Source organism: Chlorocebus sabaeus, chromosome 3, assembly GCF_047675955.1.
Source record: "Chlorocebus sabaeus isolate Y175 chromosome 3, mChlSab1.0.hap1, whole genome shotgun sequence".
NCBI lineage: Eukaryota > Metazoa > Chordata > Mammalia > Primates > Cercopithecidae > Chlorocebus > Chlorocebus sabaeus.
The window spans coordinates 61,839,805-61,867,679 of record NC_132906.1 but is presented as its reverse complement, the minus strand read 5'-3'; positions in this window follow the sequence as shown (position 1 = coordinate 61,867,679).

Sequence of the window (27,875 nt, the reverse complement as noted above, 5' to 3'; positions counted from 1 at the left end):
GAACTCCTGACATGTGAAAGCTCTCCTTGGAGGCCTGCCACCGCCAGAAGAAACAGCCTAGATTTGGAGAATGAGAATACTCAAGTTATGTAAACGTTGAATAAAAATAACAATTCTGATGCTAATTTTTTATTATAGAAGTTTCACATTTCATCTCTTGCAACTAAGCTCCTGGGATGGGAGGGAGACTGTATTGCTGACTCATTGGCTTCTGCACCTCTTGGGTTTCTATCTTTAGTGGAGAGCCAGGTCTTTGACACGGAGTTAAGTAAGATATAACAAAAGAGTGGAGCAGTTACAGAAATAAGTTTGTTAGGCATAATGGTAACATTTTGAAACTATGACATTCTTAATGACATCGTTTTTGTTAAGTAAAATTTTGGAGTTTCAAGCAATGGATTGAAGGAATTTGGTTATTTCAATAATAAAAGAACCTTCCTTCCAACTATGTTAGCAAGAGGAACAACTGAAGGTTTACTAGTAAATCAATTGTCAAAAACATAATCAGTGCAAACTCAGATGTTCTAAATGTCTTTAGCTAAAATGTGTAAATAGCTCATAAAACATAAATACAGATAGAGGCAGGTAACAGCAGAATCATGTTCATTTGTCAGAAGAGCAGCAGTGAGAAGTTGGGTTGGGACTGACACATGAAGCATGAAGTCCTCCTTGGTTTACCTGAGGGAAAGAAGTTGTCACAAGCAAGTCAACTGTCACCAGACTGAGAGTAAGAGAGTCCAAGCAGCATAGTAACAAAGAACACGGACTTTTCCATCAGACCAATTTGCAATTCAAACCTGGCTTTGCCACTGGGATCCCTGAGCATATATTGTCTAAACTCTAAATCTTGTTTAATTTAGAACCATCTGTGGTCATGTTGTGCTGACTAAACAAAACAGTGGATACCTAAAAGATATGTGCAAAAGTCTCAAAACCAGAAAGACAAATCAAGATGAGAATATATGCTCAGAAACAGGTAAACAACTAAGAACCAAGAAGTTAAGGCAGTAGAGTGACAAACAACAAGATGTAATTTTCCAAAAGCCAGAAAAGTATCCAAACAGCTAGAGACCAAGAAGTGGACCTAGTGATCAAGATTTACAACAATTCAAAATCTTGGAGATGAAGTGAAGAAACACAATTAGATCCAAGGCTAAAATTTCACAGTAAGCAAACCTTGCCTCATCTGCACCCCAGCAGGGCAGAAAGTGATTTGAAGTGAGAATGGAATTTAGTCCATGTAGCTTCTGTAACCAGTGGGACAAAAGGGAACACGGCCATATAGATAAAGGGCAAATAACTGGAAAAGAACATTTTGGAACACACTGGCCATTAAAACAGCATGGGTGAAAAATAAAACATCCACAGGAAATAGAAATTAAGGTTGCAAAGAAGACAATGTTGTAATTGTATCACATTCATGCATGGAATGGTCTCACAGATGTGTGTCCTCTGAAGGAGAAACTACCTAGACATTCACTTGCTGAGAAGAGTTCTAGAAGAGGAACTATAGACACTTTTAACATAGTAAACATTTTCAAAATTTGTACTTTTTCAGTATATTCTGCCATATTTTAAACATGTATATCAGTTGTCACTCACTCCATAAGTTGATGTCATCCAATCTTATGGCTTTATATTAATTTCTATTGCTGTTATAACAAATTACTACAAACTTACTGGCTTATATCAACATAAATTTGTTATCTTACAGTTCTGAGGGTCAGAAGACTTACTGGGCTAAAATCCAGGTGTTAGCAGGCTAGGTTCCTAGTGGATGCTCTAGGAGAGAAGCTGTTTTCTTGCCTTTTGTATCTTCTAGAGGCTGCCTGCATTCCTTGGCTCATAGTTCCTTCCTCCATGCTCACTGCCAGCAGTGTAGCATCTTCAAGTCTCTCTCTTTCCTGCCTGGCCCCGTCCCCACACTGACCCTTCTGCCTTCCTCTTGTAAGAACCTTTGTGACCACATTGGGCCCACTGGGTTAATTCAGGATAATAATCCCATCACACAATCTTTAACTTAATCACATTGGCAAAGTCCCTTTTGCCATATAAGAAAATATAATCACAGATTTGGGGAAACAGGAAATGGATATCTTTGGATGCTATTATTCTGCCTATCAAAATCTTAAGTAACATATATTTTGACATCTCTCAAATTTATATCTCAAGCATAGACCTCACCCTTGAACTTCAGCCTTAGTTTTCCAATAGCTTATTTCACAACTCTACCTAGATTTCTAACTAGTGTCTCAAACTCAGACTGCCCAAAGTTAAATTACTGAATTACACTCAACACCCTAAATGCGGCAAAACCTGTCATTCTTGCAGCTTTCTGCTTCTTAATCCATGGCAAGTATTGTCATGTGCCACATAATGACATTTTGGTGAACAACAGAAATTTACATTGGTGGTCCAATCAGATTATAATACTGTATTTTATTGGACCTCTTCATTATGTAGATATACAAATACTTAACCATTGTGTTACAATTGCTAACAGTATGCAGTCCAGTCACAAGCTATGTAGGTTTGTAGCTTAGGAGCAATAGGTGTGTGACCTAGGTGTATAGTAAGCTATATAATACCTAGGTTTGTGTAAGTATACTCTATGATGTTCCTGTAATGATGAAGTTGCCTAATGTTGCATTTTTTAGAATGTATCCCTGTCATTAAGCAATCCGTGATTGTATACTATCTCTGTTGCCCAGGTCAAAAATCTCTTTTTCTCACATTCTACAAGCAATGACCATGATCATTACCTCTACATGTCCATACAAAGACTTATACACAAATGTTCACAGAAGTTTTACTTGTATTAATAAGAGCTCCAAACTAGAAACAACTCAGATGTCCATCAATGGGTGAATGGATAAACAAAGTATGACATATCAGTATAATGGAATACTACTCATCAATAAAAATAACTTCATATACATAACAGCATGGATAAATCTAAAAATAATTATGTTGAGGGAAAGAAGACAGACATAAAAGAGAATATACTGTGTCGATTTATATAAAACTTTAGAAAGTTCACATGAATTCATAGTGACAGTAAGCACATGAGTAGTTGCCTAGAAACAGGGTTGAGGTGTTAGATACAGGCCAGAAAAAGAGATTACAAAGGGGCACATGGAAATTTTCAGGAGTGGTGAATATGTTCACTATCTTAATTATGATGCTGGTTTCACAGGTGCATACATATGTCAAAACTTAATTATATCTTCTTTAGATATGCACAATTTATTGTGTGTCAGTTATAGCTTAATAAATTTATTAAAATATATTCTTGTCATTAAGAAAATGTGCATTGTTTTTGAAAATATAAGGTTGTCTTCTAACACATGGAAGGTATTTATTAAAGTGATTTCAAATTGTAATAACTACTAACATTTTGCCAAGAATGAAGCACCATTAAAACTGCTGAAATTGTCATGATTTCAATTGTTATTTTGCTGTTCATTTCTTCTTCAGAAAATACACTTTAGTTTCAAAGAATAGAGGATATATCAAAATAAGATTTTTATAGTAGGAAACTATTCTTTTAAAATTACACTTTTTATGTAATTTTCAAAAAATTGTACACTGCATTTTCTTGAAAAATTACAGAAAAGACAATCTGCAAAAAGAAATGGCAAACCTCTTCTTACAAAACACCTAGAAATTCTGGCTAAAATACCATCTGCATCCTTTAAAAAGAAAGACAAGCTTGTAAGGAACTAAGGATGGACTCTTACACACCTGAAGACAGATCTAAAAAACAAAATGGAATCATTCATATTGAAACTGCAAATGTCCCAGTGGGTTTTTATTTGTTGGGTTCAGTTATCAGGAATCTGAGTTCTGGCTGGGCGCATTGGCTCACGTCTGTAATGCCAGCACTTTGGGAGGCCATGGCAGGCGGATCACCTGAGGTCAGAAGTTTGAGACCAGCCTGGCCAACATGATGAAACCCTGTCTCTACTAAAAACACAAAAAAAGTAGCCAGGCCTAGTAGCAGGTGCCTGCAATCCCTGCTACTTGGGAGGCCGAGGCAGGAGAATCGCTTGAACCCAGGAGGCAGAGGTTGCAGTAAGCCGAGACCACGCCACAGCACTCCACCCTGAGCAATAAGGGCGAAACTCCTTCTCAAAAAGAGAAAGAAAGAAAGAAAAAAGAAAGAAAAGAAAAGAGAAAAGAAAAGGAATCTGAGTTCTAAAGCCAACTTTTTGGACAGAAAATGTGACCTGGGCCTATAAGGACCAGAAACTTGTAAGAACTCCATGTAATGTCAGGACACTCAAGGGATTACAATCCCAGTTAGAAAATAACAATACAGCCAATCATACAATAAGACAACAAGAAACCATGTCTATCTCAGTCTAGATTCAAGAGTAAAAACAATCTCCTCTGAGAATTTCTTTTTTTTTTTTTTTTTTTTTTTTTTTTAATTTATTTATTATTATTAAACTTCAAGTTGTAGGGTACATGTGCACAACGTGCAGGTTTGCTACATATGTATACTTGTGCCATGTTGGTGTGCTGCACCCATCAACTCGTCATTTACATCAGGTATAACTCCCAATGCAATCCCTCCCCCCTCCCCCCTCCCCATGATAGGCCCCGGTGTGTGATGTTCCCCTTCTCGAGTCCAAGTGATCTCATTGTTCAGTTCCCACCTACGAGTGAGAACATGCGGTGTTTGGTTTTGTGTTCTTGTGATAGTTTGCTAAGAATGATGGTTTCCAGCTGCATCCATGTCCCTACAAAGGACAGAGAATTTCTTATCATGGGGCAACAACTTCCATGGCTTTGGGATTTGAAATGATCATATTCTTGTGGTCTGGGAAGCCCAGAATGAGAAATTAACATTGAAAATTACCACAAAAGCAAACTCAGAACTCCTTGAGAAGGACAATCCTTCAGGCAGGGATTCTCACAGACAAAGGCCTGCTTATGATGAATTTACAATCTTGAATTACAGATTGAACAATCCATATGAAGAGATAGCAGACGTAGCAGCAGTATTAACGGCTTCACCCTAAGAGAACACAAATGATAGGACTCTCCGAAATAAACAGTGAAACCTGAAATGACTCTGTTGATGTGATTAAAGGTATAATCGAAGGACTCAAAACTTTAAAAAGAACAATATACTACTAAGAAAAATAAGACAACCCAGCAAAGTTTAAAAAGAACCAAGTGGAACTTCAAAACTTGTTTTAAATATACTTACTGAAACATAAAACCAAATGAATGGGTAAGTGTAGATGTGATACAGCTGATGAGAAAATTACTGAGCTGAAAGATACAGCTGAAGACATTACTCTGCAGCACAGAGAGTAAAGCTGATGGAAAATATGAAAGATAAAGACACAAGGGGTAGAATGAGAAAATCCAACATATGTCCAGTGGTATTTTTAAAACAAAAATAGAGATAATGTCCAAAAGGAAATACTTAAAGAGATAGGAAATAGAATTTTCCAGAATTTATGAAAGACATGAATTATCAGATTCTAGAATCATATTTAATCCTAAACAGAATAAAAAAGAATAAATCTACCCCAGACATACTGCAGTGAAACTGCTCAAGACCAGAGGCAAACAGATTTAAAAGCAACAAGAAAGAAAAAACAGATGATTACACAGATGTAACAATCAGAATTCAGAAGATAAGGACATAAGTATAATACTCTCCTAATACTAATGTAAAATAAATCATAATAATAAAATACAATGATACTGCACATAACTGAAATATTTGAAAAATGAAATACTCCAGTAGAATAGACATTTCAGGCACCTGAAACATCCCATTCTACAATAATTTATATTTTAGCTAGATTATAAGTGAAAATTTTTATAAAATATGTTATACCATTCCTGAGTTAGTATTCAAAGCATATTAAATATGATGTAATTTTTTTCTTGAACTCTCAAGTAGTGTGCCATAATCAAATCTATAAAAATATGTGTAAGGGAGATTTGGGTTCAAGATAACCAACTGAGTATGTTAATCATTTTCTCAAAATTCCAGTGCAATATCAGTAAAGATTTGTAAAGAAACTATCCACAGAGTAAAACAGACAACTTACAGCACTGGAGAAAATATTTGCAAAGTATGCATCTGGCAAAGGTCTAATATCCCAAATCTATCAGAAACAAACAAATTAATAAGCAGAAAAAAACACTATTAAAAAGTGGGCAAAGGACATAAACAGACGTTTCAAAAGAAGACATACATGTGGCCAAAAAGCATATGAAAAAATACTCAACATCACTGATCATTAGATAAATGCAAATCCAAACTATAATGAGATATCATCTTACACCACTCAGAATGGCTATTATAAAAGGTCAAAAAATAACAGATGCTGGTAAGGTTGTGGAGAAAAGGAAACACTTATACACTGTTGGTGAGAATGTAAATTGGTTCAGCCATTGTGGAAACACAGTTTGACAATTTCTCAAAGAACTTAAAATAGAACTACCATTAGACCCAGCAATCCCATTATTGGGTATATAACCAAAGGAATATAAATCATCCTACCATAAAGGCACATGCATATTCACAATACCATGCATATTCACAATACCATAAAGGCACATGCAGTATTCACAATAGCAATGACATGGAATCAACCTAAATGCCCATCAACCATTGACTGGATAAAGAATACGTGGTAGAAATGCACCATGGAATACTATGCAGCCATAAAAAGAACAAGATCATGACCTTTACAGCAACATTGATCGAGCTGGAGACGATTATCCTAAGCAAATTAACACACAGACAGAAAACCAAATACTACATGTTATCACTTATGTATGGGAGCTAAGTGTTGAGTATACATGGACACAAAGAAGGGAACAACAGACACCAGGGATGATTTGAGGGTGGGAGGAGGGTGAGGATGGAAAAACTACCTGTGAGGTACTATGCTTATTACCTGGGTGATAAAATAATCTGTATACCAAATTCCTATGACACAAAATTTATCTATATAACATACCTACACATGTGCCCTGAACTTAAGATACAAGTTAAAAAAAAATGTGGTACATATATATTATGGAATACTATGCAGCCATAAAAAGAATAAGATCATATTCTTTGCAGCAACATGGATGAAGCTGGAGGCCATTATCCTAAGTAAATTAACACAGAAACAGAAAACAAAATACCACATGTTCTCCCTTAGAAGTAGGAGTACACGTGGACACAAAGAAGGGAACAACAGAAACCAGAAACTACCTAAGTGTGGAGGGTAGGAGAAGGGTAAAAATTTAAAAACTACCTGTAGAGTACTATGCTCATTACTTAGATGATGAAATAATCTATACACGAAACACATGTGACACGTGATTTTCTCATGTAACAAACCTGCACATATATACCATGAACCTAAAATAAAGGCTGGAAAAAAATTGTTAGATTATTAGTGCCAACATCTACTTAATACATCTTTATGAAAAACCTCTCAATGCTATAATGAAGAAATCACAGATATTTAAAATAGAGACTTCAGTTCATATCCTCACTCTGAAACTTTGTGAGTGTGTGACTTAGGACAAGTAACTTAAGCCTTCCAAGTCTCAAATTCTATATTCGAACACTGAAAGCGGTAATCTATCTCAATTATACTGTCAGAAGATATTAAGGTATATGGACTGACTGATTTCACTGACATGAGATGATCCCAGACAGATGAACTCTTGTAGAGTTTTTTTCTTATACGTTACTGTCTATATTGAACTTCTTTATGTTTGGGGAACGCCTCACTTCATGAGTTTGGGCTGTGATCCAAGACCAGCTCCCTTTATAGGAGCACGATATGTTGGATACTTATTTCTCCAGCCTCCGTTGCACCTAGAGTGAGGCATGTAACCTTGAATCTGTCAATCAAAGTGTCAGACTTAGATTCTAGACATGGGATATAAAAGAGCAAAAGTCTAGGCAGTTTACATTTTCTCTCCCTGGCAGTGCCTACAGAAGCAAAGACTACAAGCTCAAATTCCTGATGCAGATGTAGCTGCATTGCAAACAGTCACTTCTGGTGCTCAGAAAGAGTGAGAGCAGTTTACTCACGAATGGTTTGGCAGCTTGGTTTTGAATCTTGTGCTTGGAAACTTTGCCTTGAGCCCTGTTCTCCAGCCCTTCCAATGACTCTAATCTAGCAAATATACTTAATAGACACCTCATTGCTTGCAACTAAGAACCTGACTGATATGCTGCATGGTTTTATTTTCTAATATTATCTTTTCTAGCAATCCTTGCTTCTGCCTAACCTCAAATCTTCACCAGTAAAAACCAAAGATGTCTAGAAGAAACCAGAGAAATGTTTTAAAATAATATGGTTCTATGTGACCAGAGTTTGCCATTTAATCACAGAGATTAAGATAAAAGTGAATCATGCAGAATGAGAGAATCATAGAAAGATTAGAATCAGGGAAATGATGCAAAAGAATAGGATGGTTCCAGAAATTGAAGAAAAGCTGACCCTACCAAAGTTCAAGAAAGGAATACTAAAGTGAGCCTCTAGAAGAGTTTCTACCATATATCATAGTATGACTTGATGAGGTTTTTGGGAAATAAAAATAACATTCATTATAAGCCAGCACAAATTCACCAATAAACCATGATAAATTGAGCTTTTTTTATCTAAATAAATTAAGCTGGTAATTATGGGAATCCAATAGATATAGTGTACATGGGTTTCAACAAGACATTGGACAGGGTTTTTGATATGCTGTGAACAAGATAAAGAAATATGGCTTGTATAATGTTGCAGGTAGACAATCTGCAATCAGTCTTAAGATTATTTCATAATGGATTAACTGGTGGACTCATAGCAACTAAAGAGAAGTTTCACAAGGCTTTATTCCATTGCTTGTCCTATTCAAGTGTTTATCTGATGCAGGTAAATGCACTGAAAGTCTGCTTATAAAATTTATGGATGATACACATTATGGATCAAAGACATTATAACATTATTGCTTACAAAGCATTCAGTCCCCATGGCATCCAACTATTGACTGGATTAAGCAAATAACATACCTCAGTTGGCTATACTGACAAGAGTTCCGAGCCTATAGTTTTATTTATAATAGTCTTTTCAGTGCCTCATTACTGTATGTAAGCTAATATATTTGTGCTCATGTCATCATCATTCAATGGCTTAATATACACGAAATGCTTAGAACAGGGCTTGGCTCATAGTGTTTAATAAACATTGACTAGTACTATTATTGTTATGGTTATTAAACCTAGCTTAAAAAGACCTATCTTTGTGCTCATAATACAGATTACTGAAAAATACCATAATAAATGTAGTAGTTACAATAGGCACAGATCTCTAACCACAGAATCATTCAGTCTGAATGGGAGGTGGTATTACTGAAGGAATCATAACAGGACTGAAGAAACCATGAAAGCAGCTCCAGTAACAAAAGCTGCAAGGAGACACACATGTAATATATAGGCTCTCACCTATGCTTCCCTGTCCATTGTATTTTAAAAATATCTGTTGATTGAACAAATGAGTACATGTTAATTGGGAAATTCAGAGGGCATAGACAATGAGAAAGAACACTAAGAAAGAAAAAAGAGCCATGGGGTGTCTGCGTGTATGAAGCAGACTCTAGTGAGGTTGTCTTAACAAGAGTGAATGGCAAGTATTGGAAAGTAGAGGAAATAGGTGGGATAGAGAAAATAAATGGGTCCAACTAATGTGTGATCATGAATACCAAGCTAATAATGAATTTGGACTTGAATCTGTGATATGGCCTGATTCAGTGTCCTCACCCAAATCTCATCTTGAATTGTAATCCCATGTCGAAGGAGGGAAGTGATTGGATAATGGGGGCGGTTTCCCCCACGCTGTTCTTGTAATAGTGAGTTCTCACGAGATCTGATAGTTTTATAAGGGGTGCTTCCCACTTCACTCCCTCTCTGTTCCCTCTGCCTCCTTGTGAAGAAGGTGCCTGCTTCCCCTTCACCTTTCACTGTGATTGTAAGTTTCCTGAGGCCTTCTCAGTCATGTGGAACTGTGAGTCAATTAAACCTCTCTCCTTTATAAATTACCCAGTCTGGGGTGTTTCTGTATAGCAGTGTGAAAATAGACTGATACTTTGGTTCTTAAAGAGCAGAGATAGCATAACTAGAGTTGTGTTTTAGGAAGATTTTAGCAGACAACTTGATAAAGGAGTCACTAGAAGACAAAAGGTCATGAGCATGCCACACAAATGACATAATTCTAAAGTGTGATAAGGACATTGATATGTTGAGATAAAGCACAGACATAAAAGTCTTTATTACATCAAGCTTTAAAAAATTGTATCTCATTTTTAATTGACAAATATTAATTGTATATATTTATGGAGTGCATGGATACATTATCATTAAATCAGACTAATTTCACATATCCATCACCTCTGCATATTTATCGTTACTTTGTGGTGAGTCAATTTAAAAATCTACTCTTTTAGCTACTTCAAAATATAAAATACTTTATTATTAACTATGATCACTATGCTGTGCACTAGATCACTGAAACATATTCCTCCTCTCTGAAATGTTGTACCCTTACCCCCGGTAACCTCCATTCTACTCTTTATTTCTATAAATTTGACTTTTTTAGATTCTACATTTAGGTGATATCATGCAGATCTATCTTTAGGTGGGATAATGAGATTTGTCTTTCTGTGCCTGACTTATTTTGCTTACTGTAATGTCCTCTGGATTTATTCATATTGTCTCAAATTACAGAATATCTCTCCTTTTTTAAGGTTAAATAGTATTCCACTGTATATATCTACACCATGTTTTCTTTACGTATTATCTGCTGATAGACTCTTAGCTTTATTCTACAAATTGGCTATTGTGAATAGTGTTGCAGTGAACATGGCAACGCAGGTATCTCCCTAACAATCTGATTTCAATTCCTTTGGATATATACCCAGAAGGATTGCTGAATCATATGGTAATTCTATTTTCAGACTTTTTAAGAAACCTCCATACTACTTTTCATAATGGATATACACATTTATGTTTCCACCAACAGCAGGCAACTCCACATCCTTGACAACACCTGTTATCAATTTTTTTTTTTGTTGTTAATAGCTATTTTAACAAGAATAATGTGATCTTATTATGGTTTTAATTTTCATTTCCCTGGTGATTAGTAATGTTGAGCATTTTTTCATACATCTGCTGGTCATTTGTATCTTTCAAGAAATGTTTAACCAGGTTCTTTGCCTTTTTTTTTTTTTTTTTTTTTTTTGAGACGGAGTTTTTGCTCTTGTTGCCCAGGCTGGAGTACAGTCATGCGATCTCAGCTCGCTGCCACCTCCGCCTCCCGGGTTCAAGTGATTCTCCTGCCTCAGCCTCCTGAGTAGCTTGGATTACAGGCATGTGCCTTCATGCCTGGCTAATTTTGTATTTTTAGTAGAGATGGGGTTTCTCCATGTTGGTCAGTCTGGTCTCGAACTCCCGACCTCAAGTGATCCACATGCCTCGGCCTCCCAAAATGCTACGATTACAGGCATGAGCCACTGCGCACGGCTCTTTGCCCATTTTTAATAGGGCTATTTGTTTTCTTGTTGAGTAGTTCAAGTTCCTTGTATTTTGGGATATTAATTCCATATCAGATATATGATTTGCATATATTTTCTCCCAGTCTATATGGTCTCTTACTCTGTTGTTGCCTTTGATGTGCAAACTTTTAGTTTGATGCAATCCCATTTTTTTAAATTCAGATTGTATAAATCTTTCACCTTTTTCTTCAAACTTTAAATGGGTAATTATTCAATTTCCATTATTTAGTCAACTTAATTTACTTTCAAATTAAAGTTTCATGCTAGCGTGCAGTCGCAGTTCCAAAAGCTCAGAATAGGATCTGTTCTGATTTGTTGGGATAACTAATATCTCTTAAATAAAATACATATTTGAATGAAATAGAATCTCATACTTTCTGTGGGTGGTGGGGAACATCAGTGCTGAAGGAACTGTAGAGGTTATCTATTCCAACTTCAGTGTGGGGCTAATGGTTTATCACGACTAGGTAAATTCAGAAACCATTAGTAAAAAGAATTTATTTCCAGTGTGTTTATTAACTAGAAAGCTTATTTTTAATAAAGACATGTTAATTATTTTTGGTATCCTGGTTAATTTTTATCTTCCTCATCCTCTCATTATTCTTTTAATTCCATTATGTAGTAGAAACTTTTTATACAAAAGTTTTCTCAGTTAATATATTAAACTTTTATATCCAATAATTTTCAGATTTAAGTCCATTCCTCATGTTATAGAACATTACAATTAGAGCCAGATTTTGTCCTGATACAACCCCTATGATAATATTCATTCTAAATTGTTTGCCTATCCCTTTGACTATGATCAAAAGTGTAAACTTCTTGTATCGGGAACCATGAAAATCTTTTCCAGATATTTGAGAAATTAAACCACTGAATAAGTAGTCAGATATGAGCAAAAAAAAAAAAAAAAAATCTCGTGTGTTAGAGAATCTGGAGGTAACATTTGTTAAGCACTGAAAGTCTTTTTGTTTACACATGTATTTGTGCAATCTTGCAATCTAAACTCTCAAATAAAAAAAGGTTTTTTTATGTGTTTGTGTATAATTAACATCCAGCAAAGCGATAGCCAATGATGTGTTGATATATCACAGATTAACATCCCATATATTACCTGTGTCATTTATGAACAGTTTCCAATTTTAAATATTTTACAACCTTGCCAATAAGAAATACTTTCAAATTTTCCACTCCATGTAGGTGCTTCTGAAGCACATGAACTGTGCATATTTTTCCCAGAACTAAAACTCACATGATCTATTGAATTTCCTTTTTTCTAGGATACCATTATCTCCTGCTACTCCAAACTCAGGGGTCTCAATTTTCTCTCCTATCTCCTTCACATCTTCTTGCTGGCACATCCCAGGGTTCACCTTTTGAACTTCCCTTCTATTTTCTATGTACTCTTACTTTGTTGATGATCCATCTAAATCATAGCTTGAAATTCTATCTTTACATGGGCGAGTCTGGAATGTTACCTCTAGCATAGGTCCTGTGTCTTGAGTCAGAAATTCAGTGCCATCTGAGTGTCTGCTAGGTATCTCAAACTCACCATGTCGAAAGCTCAATTTCTAATATTCCTCCTTAAACATTACTCTTGCCCCAATTTTTCTCATCTCATTGATAGTACATATATTCTTTCAATGTTTCCACCAATGGTCAGAGAAATTTTTCAGTAAAAGTCTAGAGATTATGGCTTCTGATGCACATTATTTGTGGGGATTTTTGAACAATTTTTAAAAATGTTAAAACCATTCTTAGCTTCTGGGTCATGCAAAAACAGATCATAAGCCAGATTTGGCCCATGGGCCATTGTTGGCCAATTCGAGGCTTAGACCAAAACCCTAGATAATGAGTGCTCTACTTTCAAAATATATCCAAAATCCTGCCACTTCTCAACACTTCCTCTCCCAACAACTGATCCGAACCACCATCAGCTCTCATCAGGGTGGTTGCAAAAGCTTTCTAACTGGTCTTCCTGCTTCCCTCTGCCTGGAACATTCTTCCCTCAGATGTCCGAAGGGTTTACTTCCCCTCCTTCTTCAAGGATTTACTCAGATGACAGGTTTTCAGTGACCAACATGACAAAAATGGAAACATTCCCTCAATTTTTTACCCACTTTCTCAGCTTTTCCTTCTACATAGTACTATATAATCCACATTCATACCGTATATTGTACTCATTAATTTTGCTCATTGCCAACAATGAAGTTCCAAGTGGGCAGAGAATTTTGTCTCTTTTATTCACTGTTATATACTCATTGCCTAGCATATTGTAAGCATTCAATAAATGCATGTTGAATCATTTAGTTAATCTAGTGAGGATAGTAATTTCAACATAGTTCAATGACATCAATTGTTCATGAATATTGGATCAGGAAAAGCAAGAAAAGATCAAGTCCTTTAAATACCACTGGCGTCGTTGAAATCCAGGTAGAATAATGTCCTGGTTTAAGAACACATACTTAGCAATCACAGGAGTACAAATCCCACCTCTACCACTTTCTGGCCATGTGATAGAGGGAAGGTTACTTAATCTCCCTGCATCTAAGATTTGTTTAGTCTATGAAATGTGTGTGAAAGATCTTGGATTATTAATGCAGTTGAATACAATATGCATATTAAATGCTTAGTGTAATGCCTGCCACATAATTAGCTTCAGTGATTTGTAACCATCATCATCACTATTATAACCACAAGGATTAGATTAATAAGAAAATGGATAGATTAATCCTGTAGGCTTCTTTGTCCTTGTTCATGTACCTGAACCACTCAGCCCAAATGTGTCTGTTGAAAGTACTGGACTTCTTTTAATTTACATGTTAAAAATAGACAAGCAAGTAGTGAAATTGTTCTATATCTTGATTGTGGCAGTTGTTTCATGATTGTATGCTTCTGTCGCAAAGCTGTACAATGAAAGGAGTGAATTTCACTGTAAGTTAAGCCTTATTTCAAAAAAATAAAGCATTATTGCAGATGTGTGGAACTAATCATACTCATCAGAAATAATTACTTGCTTCCCCCCGCCCCCGCCCGCCGCCGACGATGAGAACCAAAAACCACAAGGAAAAATTTAATTACATCAGAGATAGAAAATTTCCCCCCCTCAGGGCATAGGAAACACAAAATGGCTATGCTTGCCTGATTTCAGGCAAAAAACAGTTATTTCACAACAAAACAAAAGTATGTGCTGGCATCGCAAAACCCTGGACTGATTCTCTTCTTTCTCTCTTATGGTGTGAAAGGAAAGGTGGCGATTACACACTTCTATTTATCCAACTATATGAGACAAACTTATTATAATACATGTATAATTTTATAGTTCCTAATGCTTCAGAAGCAAGTGTAAATTAACGTAAAATTATTTTTAAATGTAACATTACTCAGAAATGTGTTTTTATGCTTATATGCTGAAGTATTATAACATATCCAAATTTTTACTATTCGTTGATAAATTAATGAGCAACCCAAGTTAAGAGAAAACATCTCGACTCTAATGATATTGCCAGGTCTACTGAAATTTATACAAATATGTGTCAATGAGTAGAACAGAAAAAAACATTTTTTAAAATAAATGTTTATAATGTAAATGAAACAGTTTTCTCAAACATGAAAGCTATAGTTTCCAATGTGGCAACATACAATATGGTCAACAGGGAGAAGGAAAATCCAAACATTTATTTTTAAAAGATATTTTATTTCAAGATAAACTTCCATTTACATTTCATTTTTTATTAATTTTCCCTAAATTTTTGGCAAGGCTGACTGGCTGCCATATAAAGAAGAGCAAATAAAAAGCAACAACATTTTTTACTTAAAATAACCCAACTTTTGTAGGAAAGTTCCACTAGCATATAGCTTGAAAGAAAAGAAAATCAACAATTGGAATTTTCTAATCCCTGTTTAAGGACTCAAGCCAAGATTACTCAGATATTTAGCTAGACATCTTAAATAAATATAGCAGAAACAAGGCCCATTTGAATCGAATTTGAACAGCTGTCTGTGGTGTCTAGACCATAAATGATACTGTATTTCAAAAACAAAATGCTAAATGATTACGTATTTCCAGAGCCTAATCTAGAAACACAAAGTAAACTCATTCCTTTGTAAGCTGTGGGAGTTTCCTAGGTATTTCTAAACACCTGTTCCAAAGAAACATTTTCTACGTTTAAATGGTGAAAAGATTTGAATCAAGGAACAAGGTCACTATGACATAGGTCTGAATTCCTAAACTAATATATGTGAGACAGCAATTGGCAAAGGTAGAATTTTTTTTTTTTTCTAGAGAAAGTTGTCCAAATGCAATTTAATAAAAGGCAGATGGCAAACTGGAAGAGGGGATGGTTAGAATAATGGAATATATGCAGTTTAATTTTTTGTCATGAAAAGTATTTATAAATGAAAGATCAAGTATAATTTTCTAATTTCAAACCACAGAGATTAACACAAGGCTGAGTGGTTTATAAATAGTCCTCCTTGTAACACAAATCTCCATCTTGGTTCCGATGAGCTCTTACTGCAAGTGTCATACGGGGCTTCCAGGCAAGCTGGAATCTGCTATGGTATGGAGTTAGTTTAAAATGGTTGCAAAGCAGACATAACAAATAGAAATGTAGAAGTACTTCCTCAGACATCTCAGGGGTCCTCAGAGCTTCTGTGGGATCTTACTTTATGCAGCATGGCACAGTCACTTCACAGTTCAATATTGTGCACATTTCTTGTTTCCACAAATTACAAGGGACATGTTGAATTAGCACAATGTTCAAAGCAAATCAATACAGATAATTAAAGGGCTGGGAAACAAGGCCTATGGGCAAAGGTGAAAGGAACTAGCACTCCCTTCTTTAGCTCCTTCAGACAGGGCTTTTGCATCATGTTTCTTTTCCATCTCCTGATCCATGAGTATAAAATACCAGGTGAAGGGAGTCCTTGGTAAAGGCCTGTTAGTTGACCTGGGGGGAAAACAGCTAAAAGAATGACAATGGTCTTCAGATACGTGAAGCATTACTACTTTTTTAAATGGTAACCGGCTGCATCTGTTTCCACCCAGTTTGGTACAAAGATAGAAGGCAAAAACTAAGCAGGAAAGGTTAGCATTCATTTATAGTGGGGCCAGCTTGTCCAAGCTTGCCCAGGGCTTTCTGGGTTTTAGCAATGAAGATCCCATCCTGGGAAACTCCTGCACCAACCTGGACAGTGGGTCATCTGATGTTGCAAATGTTTAAAGGAGGAGAGACACTAAGTGTCATTTCATGGGCTTTCCAATCATATGATTCTGTATCATTACTATCACACGTATTAATTACCAGGGATGATAATAACAGTGATAACAATAGTAGTGATTTTATTTTCTACCTGTCAAAGTGATTTTGTCCTAATGTTAGTTCACTGTAATCCCTTTAAATGCATGTTTTGACCCTGAACAGAAGAGCTAAGCCACATCATTAAAGTCATAAGAAAATAAGTGTGAACTACAAAAACTGAGTATTTGTAGATGCATAGCAAGCCAGTCAGTGCTCTGTCATGCTTGAGATTGGTCAGGCCAAATAAAACATGGCCTCATGGTTAACAGCAGAGCATGGAATCATGCAGGTCTGGGTATGAGTATTACAAAATGGCCTTGGATCAATTACAGAACTCTCTAAGCATCTGTTTTCTCATGTGCAAAGTGGAGATAATAATGTCATTACCTACACATAATAACAAGTTTATAAGATATTCTTTAATGACCCTTACTGCAAAGTGATAGCGTAATGGAAAGCAGGTTTATGAAATAAGAACATATTTGGGTTCAGGAATTGAGGTCTGTGGTTATAACATGTACCTTTAATAGACCTTATGTGTCAGAAACTTTCTCAGAACTTTTCATGCATTACACATTGAATATAAGAAGCCTATAAGGATTATTATTTTCACCCTTATTTTATATATAACTCAGGTATAGAAAACTTGAGTATTTTGCCCATGATCACATAGGTAAAAAGCAGCGGAGTCCATAGTGTGTAACCCCAGGGCCAATACTTGTAAACACAACAGTATATTAATATTATATCTGGATTACCCTCAGGATGACCATGAACCTTTGTGTAAATTGAATATTCTTTTAAAAACAATACATAAATGCAACTTCTCTCAGTAAAACATTTAATAGGTCTTAGTGGCAGTGAAATTGAGGTTACATTCTCTGACAAGTACCTAAAGCACTGTATTTTACTGATTACAAGAGTGAAATGTTCAGACCTTCAGACATAATTTGAAGGGATATTTTCCAGTGGTTTTTTTTTTTAAGATATGTATAGTTATATTCTCCAATCCATTGTTTTTCTAATCCAAAACTCATTTTTATTAGTACCATGTGCTGTCTATTATGTGATAACTATTATTGATAAATTAACTGCTAATATAGCCGCTGCTGATTATTCTGGGTCCAGTTAGCTCAATACTTCATGCAGCAAGCTACTTCAAATGATAGGTTGGCTTTAGGAGTTAAAAACATTTTTCTGATAGAAACTTATTTGACTTCCAAGTAATAGAGACGTTTATATTGGACATAACTTTCCTCATAGTCATAAACTCTGGAATATAAATATAAATATAAAAACATTATTTGAAGGCACTAGAGAATAATCAAAAACAAACAAAACTGGTGAGAGGGGACTGAAAACAAAACAGGGAACCGCACAAGGTAAAATTTACATTTATATGGCTTTTCACTTAAGTCCTCTACTGCTTGTTTGGCATGGACAGGTTAGAACTCAAGTAGAAAGCCATAATCTTATTAGCGAGAGAAGCTCAAAGACAGAGGTTGCCAGAGGAAGTTCAAAGATTGAGGTGGAAATCTTAGAAAGGAAGGAGCAACAAAAAGGAAATATTGAAATCTACATGTATTCATGGTGAATTCTATTAAACATCTGAAGAAGAAGCAATAGTAATATTACATAAACTCCTTCAGAAAATATAGGAGAAAACATTTCACAACCTGCTTAGGCCAGTCTATAGCCCAATATGAAAACTTGTTAAGTATATTACAAGAAAAAAATTATAGACCAATATCCTTCAAGAATATAGATATACACATCTTAAAAAAAAAATCCACTGGCAAATAAAATCCAAGAATATTTAAAACAGATAATACACCTTGGCCAAGTGAAGACCATTATAGTAACACGAGGTTAGCTCAACATTCAATACACAATCATTGTTTTTTATAGTATCAAAAGACCAGCAAAAGAAAATATGATCTGCAATATATACAGAGAAAGTATTCGATAAAATTGAAAATCCATTCTTGGTAAAAAGCTCTCAGCAAAACTAATAATAAACAGAAACCTACTCAACATGACAAAGGGATTTTACAGAAAACCTAAAGCTAAAATAATAGTGAAATATTTAATGTTTAAGATTGGAAAAAAAAAGGAAAGAAAGGATATCTACTCTCACCACTTATTTTCAACATTTTATTGGTGGTCCTAGTCAATGTAATAAGGCAAAAAAAAGAAAAAGAAAAACTGTCTCTATTTATTAACTGTAATTGCCTACATAGAAAATTCTAAAATATCTACAAAATGTCTACCATAATTAAATTTATCAAGGTCATAGGATATAAGGACAATTATAAAACCATTGTATTTCTCTATTTTTAAAGTAAACAATTAAAAAACATAATTTTTAAAGCTACTCTGTCTATATCAGAATAGTATCGGAATACTCATATGTATATATTATTTATATATATTATTTCAAATACAATATTCTTTAAAATACTATGCTTAGGAATAAATTTAATAAAAACTGTGTAAGACCTCTACACTGAAAAACAACATTGCTGAAAGAAAGCAGAGAAGACCTAAATAAATGGAGAGATAAACCATGTTCATAGATTGGAAAACTCAATACTAGGTATCAACTTTCCCCAAATCAATCTCTGCACTTCAAGCTGCTCATATCAAAATTCTGGCAGCCATTGTTAAACAGAAATGTATAAGCTAACTCAAAATTTAAATAGGAGTACAAAGAACCTAGAATAGCAAAAACGTTTTTCGAAAAGAACGAAGATGAAAGACTCCTACCACATGATTTCAAGGCTTACTATAAAGCTGCAATAATAAATATATGGTGGTTTAACACGAAGACAGATTTAAAAGTTCAACAAAACAGAATAGAGAGTTCAGAAATAGACTCACAGTTATAAGGTCAATTGATTTTCTACAAAACGTCAAGGTAATTCATTGGGAAAATATAATCTTTTCAACTGGCATACAGCTGAGAAAAAAAAAAAGGAATGTTGATCATCACCTCACAACACACGAGCCAAGATAATTTAGATGGATAATAAGTCTAAAGACAAATACAAAACTTAAAACATCTAAAAAAAATCTGAGTTTTTGTGACCTTGACATAGGCTGACTTTTTTTAGATAGAATAAAAGGAAGCAAAAACCATTAATGAAAATATCTGTAAACTCCATCAAAATTTAAAAATACTTCCCAAAAGTCACCATGAAGAATATGATAGCCAAACATAAACTGAGAGAAAATATTCACAAAACATGTATCTGGACAAAAGATATAATAAAAATTGGCAAAGGACTTAAGCAGACTCTTCACAAAGGAAGATATACAACTGACCAATGAGCACATGAAAAAGTGCTCAATATAATTTGTGATCAGGAAAATGCGTATTAAATTAGCTGGTTTTTTTTTTTTTTTTTTTTTTTTTTTTTTTTTTTTTTTTTTTTTTTGAGACAGAGTAGCACTCTGTCCCCCAGGCTGGAGTGCAGTGGGGCGATCTCTGCTCACTGCAAGCTCTGCCTCCTGGGTTCGCACCATTCTCCTGCCTCAGCCTCCCGAGTAGCTGGGACTACAGGTGCCCGCCACCACCCCCAGCTAATTTTTTTGTTTTTTTAGTAGAGATAGGGTTTCACTGTGTTAGCCAGGATGGTCTCGATCTCCTGACCCTGTGATCCACCCTCCTCGGCCTCCCAAAGTGCTGGGATTACAGGCGTGAGCCACCACGCACACCCGGCTGCTAGTAAATATTACATTGAGAAATTGGCTACTATTACACACCCACTGAAATAGCTAAAATTCAAATATTGACAACATCAAATATTAATGAGAATGTGAAGCATAAGAATTCTCATAGACTGGTGGGCAGTGTTAAATGAAACAATCAGTTTAGAAAAGTGTTTGTTAGTTTCCCATACGATTAAACACAAATCTACCTAGGACCTGCATCTCACTTTTAGATACTTACCCAAGAGAATGAAAGCTCATGTCCACAAAATAAACTAGTACATGAATGTTCATAACAGCTTTATTTATAAAAGCCCAAAACTGGGAACAACACAGATGTCTATCAACAGGAAAACAAACAATCTGTGATATAGTCACACAAAAAAATACTACTCTGTAAGAAAAAGAGGTGAGCTTTTAATACACAACAACATGGATAAATCTCATACCCAATACCCTGAATGAAAGAAACCAGACATGGTAGACCCGGCCTTATCCTCGGGAAATATGGTTCAAGACCTGAAACCTCAGATACCACCAAACCTGATAGAACTCTAGGAATGGTATGTAATTTAAAACGTAGAAATTATTTCTGAACTTTTTCATTTAGTATTTTCAGACAGCAGTTGACAGGATAGCTGCAGAAAGCAAAACCGCAGATAAGGGGGGATTATTGAACATACCGTATGATTCTCTATATAAAGTTCTCCTGTAAGTAAAACTATTTGTGATGGGAAATAGAAAAGTGAGGAAATTAACTGGGAAGTGTCACCAAGAAACTCTTGGTGTGATGGAAAAGTCTGTAACTTGATAGGTTATGGGAGACACATGTATTTATGTATTTGTCAAACATATCAAAGTAGATACTTAATATTTGTACATTTAACTGTATGCACATTTTATGTCAAAAAATGTAAACAATGAAAGGGTTGGTTTTGGGGTTTTTTCCCTCCAGATTTTACCTTTTTGTAACTTTTTCATTTGTTCTGGTTCTTAACTTAGAATAACTAAAACAAAACTACTCCTCCCTTTACAAATATGTGGTCCAGTACGGTAGTTAGTCTTAAACTGTGGTCTAGTATAGTGAAGGCAGATGAGTTCCAGTTTGAGAGTTAATTTTTGTTAGTTGACAGTAGCTACCCAGGGTAGTATTTATAGAAAGAATTTGTGACTTTGTCCAATTTCTCTGTTATAGACTGAATGTTTATATCCCCCTAAAATCTATATGTTGAAGCCTTAATTCCCAATGTAATGGTATTTGGAGGTGGAGTCTTGGGGAGGTAATTAGATTTAGATGAGCTCATGAAGGTGAAGCCCCAGTGATGGAATTAGTACTCTTAGAGGAAGAGGGAGACACTCTTTCTCTCTTCACCATGTGACAACACAGGAGAATAGACTGTCGGTAAACCAAAAATAAAATTTACTATCACCTTAACCTCATACTTCTCAGCCTCCAGAACTGTGAGAAATAGACACCTGCTGTTAAAGCCACCCAATCTGTGATACTTTGTTATAGCAGCATGAGCTGACTAAGACACCCTCTGAGGGATTGGAGATCAACTGCTGTCAGTGGATGAACATTATTTGTCAGGCAAACAGGAGAAGTGATGAAGGAGCTCCAACCCATTCAACATCTTCAACCCTTATCAATAGCAAATTTGAGAGGCTGCCTTTTATATACTTTTGCAACATAAATATCATGAGGTCAACATAAGGGAACATCACACACTGAGTTTTCTTCATATCATGTCATAATAAATGGCAGAGCAAACTGAAGATAAAGTCATCTGATGACAAGTGTTCCTGTCTAACTTTTTACCTAACTACATGTCACAGACCTGAAATGACTGATTATTTTATTCATTTTCATGTATAATACAATATAAACATATACAATGTGTATAATCTATACATGTATTATTATAAACAATGATAAAATGAACATGAACCAACTACCACTAAGCTTAAGAAATCAAGCAATACCAAACTGGTGAACCCCTGGTGTCTTTCCCTATTATGTTCCCCTCATCACTTCTATGATTTGTGGATTTTTTTCCGAACATTATGTTTTGAAATTAATTCATGTTGACATTGGTAGTTATGGTTCACTAATGTTCACTACCATAAATTATTCCATTCTATCGCACTTTATCCATTCTCAAAGTAGTAATTTTTGTTGTTTCCAGTTCATCACTACTACAATTGATGCTTCTATAAACAGTGAACATAGTCGAGGGTTTTTTAGTGTGTATTATAGTAGCTCAGTTCCCATGCCAAAAATTGATACTCAATTTTACAAGACAATACAACTTGTTTCCCAAAATGGTTATACCAATTTACACTTCCATCCATTGCATATAAGAGAATTCTTAAAAAATACTTAATAGTCTCCAATGTGTTTTGTTTTTGTTTATACTGAGACAGGGTCTCACACTGTCACCCAGGCTGGAGTACATTGGCACCATCTCAGCTCACTGCAACCTCTGCCTCCCAGGTTCAAGTGATTCTCCCACCTCAGTCTCTCAAGTAGCTGGGATTATAAGCATGCAACACCAAGCCTTGCTAATTTTTGTATTTTTTGGTAGAGACAGGGTGTTACCACATTGGCCAGGATGGTCTTGAACTCCTGACCTCAGGTTATCTGCCCACCTCAGCCTTCCAAAGTGCTGGGATTACAGACATGAGCCACTGCGCCCAGCCTTCAGTGTTTTAATGTGTGGCAATCTAGTGGATGGAAAATCCTACTTGACCTTGGTCTTAATTTTGTCTTTCATATTACCAGTGAGGCTAGGTATATATTCATATATTTCTTGGCCTTTTGTTTCTTCTTGTAAGAAAAGTTTATCTGTTTTTGCCCACATTTTCTACTAAATTGTTTGTTTTCCTCTTATTAACTTATAGGTGGTTATTTTTGACAGGCTCAAATCCTTTGTTGGTTTTATACATTTTTCCCCGAATTGTGATGTCTTGTTGCTTTCTAATGATGTCCTTTGATGAGCAGATGTTTCTAATTTAAGCAAAGGCTAAGTATTAATCTTTTCCTTGATGATTTTGCCTTTCGGTGTCTTTCTTAAGAAAAATTTCCCTTCATGAGGTCATGAAATTTCTCTCCTATATTTGCTTTAAAATTTTTTTAGTGTTTTTACATTAATATATTTTAAATATCTGGAATAAAGTTTTTAGTATAGTATGAAATAGAAATTTTACTTTTTTTCCCATATGGGTAACCAATAATCCAAGCACAGCTTATTGAAGAGTTCACCTTTCCTCCTTTGCTCTACAGTTCTTTGCTCGTTATATAACAGATTTCTAGAACCGAATGGGTCACTTTCTAATATTTCAATGTCTTGCATGGACCTGTGTATCCTTTCCTGTACTATTGTTACATTATTAAATTGCTACAGTTTTATAATAACTTTTGATATCTTTAAATTAAACCCCCTCACCTTGCTCTTCATGTGAGTCTTGGGCCTTTTGCTCTTTCATGGCCATTTTCGAATAATTTATCAAGTTTTGTGAAAAATTCTGTTATTAAATTTGGTTTGATTCTACGTATCAATTTGTATAGATCTAATTTTTTTGTAAGTTATACTCTCTGTATCTTGCCAGAGCACAGAAATGCCATTTATCTTTCTATATTAGTGTTATGGTAAGCTTGACAGATTTTGCTATTTGTTTTTTAATATATTGGTTAAGCTATAGCAACACAGAGACTCAAAGTTAGAATGGCTTTTCACGAGATGGAATACAGTTTCTCTCTCATGTCATAATTCAAGTTAGGAAGATCTCTTCTGTGAGATCATCTAAGCAGGACTGTCTCTCAGAGCAAACACAGTGGCTGCCCTGGGACCTGTGGTGGGTTCAACCATGTTGTCACATGTGTATTGGCTATTTGGATATACTGTTTCCTGTACTCATTCAAACGTCTTGCTGATTTTCCACTGGATTATCTAATTTGATTAGTATAAATCCTTTATATGTTCTGGATATGAGTAATTGGTCAGGTATATACGCTACAAAAAATCTTATCTGATTCTGGAGTTCTGCTGTTTAACTCTCCTAATAGTGGTTTTTGATAAACAGATTTTAAAAATTTGAATACTGTCTAATTTAACAATCTTTTTCTCTGTGGTTAGTACACTTTTTCTTCTGCTTGCATAGTAATTCCTGACTCAAGATTATGAAGATATCCTCCCTCCCATATTAGCTTCTAGAAGTTGTATGTTGTATATGTCACATTAAGATTTGCAATCCATTCAGGACTGATATTTGTATATGCTATGAGGTGGGTATAAGGTTTTGGTAGGGGTTATATGAATATCCATAAACCCAGCATCACTTATTAAGAAGTTCATCCTTCCCTAATTCTCTACAAAAGTCACTCTTTTAACCAAGTTGTCTACCTGAGTTATGTTTCTGAACTTTATACACATACAAATGTCCCATTCATTTATATGTGTATAATTATACTAATGCCACAATCTTAATTATTAGTGTTTTAATAAAGTACATCTTCCTACTTTATTCTTCCTCAGCTAGTCTTCATTATTTCTGGTTTTATTTAGTTCTCAATAAATTTGAAAGAGTTTAATTTCTTCAAATTAATACTAATTTAGAATTATATAACGTCCCAGGTAACTTTATAAAATACCACTCTTTAGCTCTGAGGATGCTTTCTGCCTAAAATCTGTATTATATAATACAATCATACTCATACTAGTCTTTTTGCATATATTATCCTTTTAATTATATATTTTCACTTTCAAACTTTCTATGTTCTTACATTTAAAGTGTGTCCTCTTTAAGCTACAGATTTTTCAATTTTACAACCTTTGTCTTTTTGTTATTTTGTCCATTTACATTTGACATAATCGCTATTGTATTTGGTATTTCGTCTAAACACAATAGGTTTTTATTTGATCTGTACTTATGGGTTTTTTTTTCTATTCTTTCTGTTTTTTGGTTCGTTTTTTAAAAATTCAACTATTTATTGAAATAATCATATATTCACATGCAGTTGAAATAATTTTAAGAATATGGAGAAATCCTTGTATTCTTTGCTCCATTTTTTTAAAAGATAACATATTGCTAAACTATAGTATAATGTTGCAATCAAAATATTGACATTGATATAATCTGTTGATCTTATTCAGATGTCTCCAGTTTACTTGTGCTCATTTGCATCTGTATATTAAATTCTATATAATTTTATATAATTTTATCACCTGTGTAGGCCCATATATTTAGTATTAACATCTGGAAATTAGGTAAATTTATTGTAGAATTAAGTTTTTTGCTCATTTTTTTGCAGAAAAAGAACAGCAAGAAGCAATTGAACACAATGATGAAGTTCAAAATGAAATAGGTAATATTTTTCTTAATATACTTTGGATAAATTTTCTGAGATGTGTCTAATGGCCCGGTAATCATTGAAGCTGTGGTCAAATATATCCACTGTCATACTGTCAAAGGGGAAATGACTCTAACTTGGTTGGGAACATTTATGTAGATTCAGTGTTTTTTGGTGAAGTGATTGTACAAAGTTTTTGATGAAAGTACATTGACCTTACAAGGTTTGGGTTTGCTTTCAAAGACTAAAAATTGTCTGAATTGCATATTCATCATCACAATAAAAATATGGAACTGTTCCAATGCCACAAAAGTTCATTGCTCCCACCCCCATTCTTAATCCCTGGCAACTATTAATCGACTCTTTATTTCCAAAATTTTGTCATTTTTAAAGTGAAAAGCCTATCCTTCTTCTACTTCTTGGTTTTTTGTCCTAAAAATTAATGGTACATATTTGTGGGACTTTGTTCCTATGTTTTCTATTCTGTTCCACTGAGCTGTATGTCTACCCTTCTACCAATATGGCACTGTCTTGACTACTATAGTCATATAATAAGACTTAACATTGGATAGAGTAATTTCCCCCAACTTTTTATTGTTTATAAAGATTGCTTTAGCTATTCTAGGGTCTGTTCACATAAATTTTATGTAACCTTGTCTATGTCTACGCAAAACTTTTGATGGGGCATTGGCAGGAACCACGCTAAACTGATAGATATGAGAAGAACTGATATACTTATTATGTTAACTCTTCTAATCAATGGACAAGATAGGACTTTTTGTTTATTTAGATCTTCTTTCAGCTTCTTCATCAGAATTTTATAACTTCCAGCATATATACATTCCTTGTTTCATTAAGTGAATACCTAAGCATTTCATTTAGAGTGATTATAAATGGTATTATATTTATTTTTAGTTTCTGCCTGTTCATTGACAGTGTATAGGAACAAAATGGATTTTTGTTATATTGACACCTTACTGAATTCACTTATTAGTTCTAGGAATATTTATAAATTTATTGGCATTTCCTATAAATAAAATTATAAATAAAAAGTTTCACTTTTTCTTTCCAATCCTTATGCCTTTTCTTTTTCTTGACTAGTTCCAGCCCTATTTTGAATAAGAGTGGGGAGAACAGACATACTTGCCTTGTTTCTAGCCAAGAGGGAAAGCATTCGATCTTTCATCGTTAAGAATAATATTAGTTGTAAATTTGTTTGTTTTTGTAAAGGCTATTTTTCAAGTTGGAGTAATTTCCCCTCTATTCTCGACTTGTAAAAAGTTTTTATCTTGACTGAGCATTGGATTTTGCCAATGATTTTTCTGCATCAATTTTTATATGATTTTTCTTGTTTAGCTTGCTTATTTGGTGGGTTAAACTGATTTATTTCCAAATATTGAACCAGTCTTGCGTACCTGGAATAAACCTCACTTGGTCACAAAGTAAAATTATTTTTATACATTGGTGGGTTTCATTTGATAACATTTGGTTAAGTATGTTTGCATCTAAATTGATGGGAGACATAAATTAGTACTTTTATGATGGAAGAACCTTATAATTCCTTAGTTGCATTCACCTTCTTGCGGCTTTCATGCTCTTTCATCTTGTATTTTAGTTCTATATATGTCTCATAAGATAGTATTTTTATTATTTGAAACATCAAATATTTACTTAGGTTTATCTACATGTTTAAACTTTTCACTTCTCTTTATGCCTTTTCTGTATCTCTCATCATTCTTCTTCCCCTTGAAGAATACCATTTATTATTTTCTTTAGCACAAATACTATGGTGAAAAAAATCCGTCAAGTTTTCTTTCTCTGAAAATGTCTTCATTCTACCTTTATTGTTAAAAGATATTTTCACTAAATATGGAATTCTAGATGGTGTATTTTCTTTCAGCACTAAGAATCTATTATTCCATTGTGTCCTAGCTTCC